A 5,912-nucleotide genomic window follows, 5' to 3' on the forward strand; every position below is an offset into this window, starting at 1 on the left:
CATCACTGACGCCAGACCCCCCCATGCCCCTCCCTCCCCGCACAGGAAATGTCTCCAACTCCAGTACTTGTGGTCAGAGCCCGGAAAACTGCGCTGAGGTTTCCGTGAGAAGGGGGAGCGGGGTGGGGGGGCTGACCTAGGAGAGGCAGTAAGCACCCCCTGGATGCTTAATGGACAGACGGACAGATGGACGGAAGGATGAAGCAGGGCCTTGCTAGGGAGTGGCCCAGAGAAGCGTTTCCTGGCTGGTGAGGGCCAGAGGGTATGGGGCAAACCCTCCCCATCACCCTCTGAGCCCACAGGTGAGGGTGCAGGAGACAGAGACGGGGGGACCCCTCCCAGCGGGCGAGGGAGGGGTCCGGGGGTCTTCTCGGCACCAGGCGGGTGGGAGAAGAGGGATCAGGGCGGGACGAGCCCATCCCTGATCCGAATGAGTCATCACCAGATTGAATTCCAGGCGCCCTGTTGACAGGGTACATTGGGAAGAGTGGGCACAACGTTGGTTTTTAAGAAGCCATTTAGCCCGGAGCTGGGAGACAGAGATAGATGTGAATGCCTGGTCCAGAGTCGTTCCCCCCCAAAAAGGGTCCCAACCCCCCAGAAGTAGATGTGGTTTTTTGTTTGTTTTTTAATATATTTTTATTGGTTTCAGAGTGGGAGAGGGAGAAAGAGATAGAAACATCCATGATGAGAGAGAATCATCGATCGGCTGCCTCCTGCACGCCCCCCACTGGGGATGCAGCCCACAACCTGGGCCTGTGCCCTTGACCGGGAATCGAACCCGGGACCCTTCAGTCTGCAGGCCAACGCTCTATCCACTGAGCCACACCAGCCAGGGCAGAAGTAGATGTTTTGAGGGTGTTTTTTACATATATTTTTTAATTGATTTCAGAGCAGACGGGAGAGGGAGAGAGAGAGATGGAAACATCCACGATGAGAAAGAATCATGGATCGTTCGGGTAGCACCAAGGAACCCTTGTCCATCGTCACTAAAGCCCGAGTCCACCCGTCCTCGGCGGCGAGAAATGAGCCGACGATGCCCTGGTGTGGCTCAGTGGATAGAGCATCGGCCTGCAGACGGAAGGGTCCTGAGTTCGATTGATGCTCCTCTAGGTCTCTCCCTCTCCCTTCCACTCTCTCTGAAAATCAATGGAAAGACATCCTCGGGGGGAGGATTCACACAAAAAAAGAAAAAGGTAAATGATCCAGGGCAAGAGAGGCCGTCGCTCCCAGAGCCACGGCGGCCTCCACGCCCCACGCCAGCCAGATGTGGGGCCGAGCGGGGGCCGGGCAGCCTCCCAGGGTCGCCGGCCGGTCAGGCCCTACACGCTCATCTTCCCGTGGGAGGAGGAGTGGGGGCAGGCGGGAGTGTTAATAGTTCCCTGGCTCAAAATGTCAGGTCGGACTTAATCTGTATAAATGGCAACTGCGCTGCCAGCAAAGGGGGATGGGCGTCCCTGGGGGAAGGCCGTCTGCAGGGGGAGGCGCAGGCGTCCGACCACAAACCTCTGATTTATGGCTGGACCCAGAGCCCCGCCGGGCCGGCCTCAGCCGACGGAGCCAGCACACAGCTTCCGGAGCCTTCTCCCCGCTGCCTGTTGGCGCCGGCTGCAGCTCACGGCCTCGCCTCTTTCGTTAATTTTATTTTCCAAACAATCTTCTTACGTATTTCTTTTTAATTCAGTTTTAGAGAGAGAGGAAGGGCGAGGGAGAGAGAGAAACACCCATGATGAGCGAGCATCACGGACCGGCCGCCTCCTGCACGCCCCACACTGGGGATGGAGCCCGCCACCCGGGCCTGTGCCCTTGACCGGGAATCGAACCCTGACCTCCTGGTTCCTAGGTCGAAGCTCCACCACTGAGCCACCTGGTCAGGTTGCCGGCCTCTCCCCCTGATGCCTTTGGCTTTTGTCAACGCGGCCAAGAACGTGACCGGCTCTCGGGCACAAGTCAAGTTCCTCTGTCTTTGAGAACCATCCGGGGCTTGTTTCTCTGGCTGTTTTGTTTTGGGGTGTTTGGGGGGGTGACGGGGAGAACCAGAGACAGAGAGAAAGGGTTTTACCCCCATCTCACAGCCAGGAACCTGCAGCTCTGAAGGGAGTGGCCGGTTCCGTTCTGCGTCTCCCAGCTCCGAGCCCAGGGCACCCTCTCCATAAGGAGCCCCCCTCCCCAGCTGCACGGGGACCCCCTCAGGAAACACGTTTCTGCTCCGCGTAAGGGCCCGCGGCGTGGGGAGCCAGCGGACCGGACTCTCCCAGACGATGGCTGATGCACGCCTGCCCTCCCGGCCACCCCTGCCCTCCCCACGCCCCGGAACCAGGACCCCCAGGCCCAGCACCCAGCGAGCCAGCAAGAGCCAGAGTTCATTTCCTGAATGTCAACAGGCACATCTGTCCTCCCCGAGCTCCCGCATGCCTCTCTGGGTGCACCCCGAGGCCCGAGCCATCTGGCCGGGGAGCCCCGCGGGGACACCCCTCCACCCCCCGGCTCCCAGCTGACTGGCTGCAGAGATGAAAGGTCCTGGGAGAAGGGCCCCAGGCCTGTTCCCGGGGACCTCTGAGCCTCTGAGTGCTTCCTGGTCTCCCAGTTTCCCACCCACCGGGCTCATCGCCTCCTGATCTCCTCCTCCCTCCACGGCCCGGCCCCCCGTGGGGCAGGAGCACAGCTCAGGGACACGTTTATCTCCAGACACAGGACATGGGAACGGAAGCCAGTTCTGGCACATTGGGTCCTGTGTTCCTCTCCTCCCTGCCCTTCCCCTCCGCCCAGCAGGCGGCCGCCTCTGCCCCCCGCCCCCCCCACACACACAGTATTTTTTTAGGTCTGTTTGCTTTTCACTGATCCACCACAAGCTGTCAACATGTCTGGCCTGCAACCGCCACCATCTTCCCTCAAACGGTGGGGGCCTCAGCTTCTCCGACTGCGTCTCACCCCTCTCCCTTCAAGACGCTATGATTTCCAGGAGGCCATGGACAACGGCCCCTCCCCTTTTAAAAAATATGTATATTTTTTTATTGATTTCAGAGAGGAAAGGGGAGAGAGAGAAACATTCATGATGAGAGAGAATCATGGATCGGCTGCCTCCTGCACGCCCCACACTGGGGATCGAGCCCGCAACCCGGGCATGTGCCCTTGGCCGGAATCAAACCCGGGGCCCTTCATTCCTCAGGCCGACGCTCTATCCACTGAGCCACACCGGCTAGGGGTGCCCGGCTGTGGCATCAAACTGCCACCCACCACAGAGCCAGGGGCCAGGCCCAGGATTGGGGGGGAGGGGAGGCGCGGTGGGAGGCCTAGCTGCCCCCCTCCTCTACCCCCCCCCCCACCACACACACACACACACACACACACACGCGTACACACGCACGCACACAGGCACTGGGCCTGCCCCTCCTGCCCACAGGCCCTCCACACCTTATTTCTGGGCAGCCAGATTGAATTAGCTGCTGGGCCCATCTGGCCAGGCCTTGGCCTAATACCATCTGGCAGCTCCCGGCCAAATGGCCAGAAATCCAATTTGCCGCGGAGTAATTGGGGCCCGGGCTCCCCGGGGCCTTGGCCCGGGGCCCTCCTGCCCGGCCGGCAGCCGATTTTCCGGTGATTAAGAGGACGAGGAGGCAGGGATGACGGGAGCCGAGTTAATTTCAATTACCCTCGTTCTCTCCCGGAGCTGAGCGCGCCCCGGCGTCCATCTGCGGTGGGGGACGCGGAGAGGTAAGAGGCACGCGGAGCACTTGGGGTGCCCCCGACACCTCCCGCTTACCTGCTGACTCTGGGCAGGGCCAGCGAGGGGGCCGCCCACCTGTTGGGCCTCAGCGTCCCGTCCTGTTTCATAGAAAGGCCAGGGACGCTGGCCGTGCCCACGCCGCTTCAACCCGGGTCTGCCCCCTGGACTCAGAGCCTGGGCTGCAGGAAGGTTTTTGTTTGTGTTTTTAAAAAAAATTTTAATATTTTTTTATCTATCGACTGTGGCTCAGTGGGTAGAGCGTCGGCCTGCGGACTGAAGGGTCCCGGGTTCGATTCCGATCAAGGGCACATGCCCAGGTTGTGGGCTTGATCCCCAGTGGGGGACGTGCAGGAGGCAGGTGATCCATGATTCTCTGTCATCATGGATGTTTCTCTCTCTCTCTCTCGTCCTCTCTGACATCAATAAAAATGTTTAAATATATATATATTAGCCCAGCTGGTGTGACTCAGTGGTTGAGCGAAAACCTATGAACCAGGAGGTCACAGTTCAATTCCCAATCAGGGCACATGCCGGGGTGGCAGGCTCCATCCCCAGTGTGGGGCGTATCAATCAATGATTCTCTCTCATCACTGATGTTTCTCTCTCTCTCTCTCTCTCCCTCCCTCCCTCTCTTGTTCTTTCTCTAAAACTCAATAGAAGGGCATATCCTCAGGTGAGGATTTAAAAAAAAAACTGCCTGGCCAGTGTGGCTCAGTGGTTGAGCATTGACCCATGAACCAGGAGGTCAGGGTTCGATTCCCGCTCAGGGCACAGGCCCGGGTTGCGGGCTCGATCCCCAGTGTGGGGCGTGCAGGAGGCGGCCGGTCCATGATGCTCTCTCATCATGGACGTTCCTCCCTCCCTCCCCCTTCCTCTCTGAAATCAACAAAAATAAAGAGAAAGAAAGAAACCCGGGTGGATGTGGGACTTGCCAGCTGCCTCTGTGGAGTATGCGGGGATGAGCAGCTCAGCTGGGAGGAAGCTGGGGTGCAGGCGATGGTGGAGGACGGGGGCGGGGGACCCCACGTCAGCGTGGCGGTCACCAGAGGCTTTCTGGGAGAGGTGACCCCGGACACGGGATGAGGAGACGGAGCCCGGGACTCGCATGGGGGGCCCTCGCGTGGGAGGAAGCCCCCAGTGGGGGCACAGCTGTCCCTCCCAGACAGGTGCCTTCGCACCCTCCAGGGAGAGAGGGCCCAGCAGGGACCGGGTGGCTCGGCGAGAACCACAGAGGCCGGCGGAGACGCAGGCCGAGCCCATCTTTCAAAGGCCCCCCGAGCGCCATGCGAGCGATCCGATCCCGCTGACTCCAAAGGCCCCCGGAGGAGCTCACGCAGGGAAGCGCGCGGATCTGAGCTCCGGAAGGTCACTCGCTGTGGCCGGGAGCTGGGGGTTGGGGGGTTGGGGGGGCAGGGCCATGAGGAACGGGTGCAGGTGAGGAGCAGGAGACACCCTGTAAAGAGCCCTGGAGAAGCTGCCAGCCAGCTAGCTGGGGCATGCGTGTGGGCCCGTGTGGGCGCGTGTGGGCGCGTGTGTGTGTGTGCACGGGTGTGGAGGGTGAGGGGTGGGACAGAAGCTGGTCTGAGAAATGAGAGGGGGGTCCCCTAGGAAGAAAGGAAATGCTTTGTTTTTTGAAAAAAAACTTATTAGTTATTGATTTTAAAGAGAGGAAGGGAGGGAGGGAGGGAGGAAGAGGGGGAGGGAGAGAGAGAGAAGCCTCAATGTTTTGTTCCACTCATTCATGCATTCATTGGTTGTTTTTTCTTTTCTTTTCTTTTTTAAAATATGTTTTATTGATTTTTTACAGAGAGGAAGGGAGAGGGACAGAGAGTTAGAAACATCGACGGGAGAGAAACATCGATCAGCTGCCTCCTGCACGCCCCCCACTGGGGATGTGCCCGCAACCAAGGTACATGCCCTTGATCGGAATCGAACCCGGGGCCCTTCAGTCCGCAGACCGATGCTCTCTCCACTGAGCCACACCGGTTAGAGCTGTTTTTTCTTTTTTTAAATTTTTTGGGCCAAGCATCGGACCAGCCCAGAGCCGTGTTAGCAGACGGATCCCGGGGCCTTGCCTCCAGACGAACGGTGTGAGTGCCCACGGGGACCCTGGAATCTTTACGTGGGGGCCCAGCTCTGGCTCAGGTCAGGACCGAAGGAAAAAGGACCTCCCCCCCCCCCCCAC

The sequence above is a fragment of the Myotis davidii genome, unplaced genomic scaffold (assembly GCF_000327345.1).
Source record: "Myotis davidii unplaced genomic scaffold, ASM32734v1 scaffold1622, whole genome shotgun sequence".
Classification (NCBI taxonomy): domain Eukaryota; kingdom Metazoa; phylum Chordata; class Mammalia; order Chiroptera; family Vespertilionidae; genus Myotis; species Myotis davidii.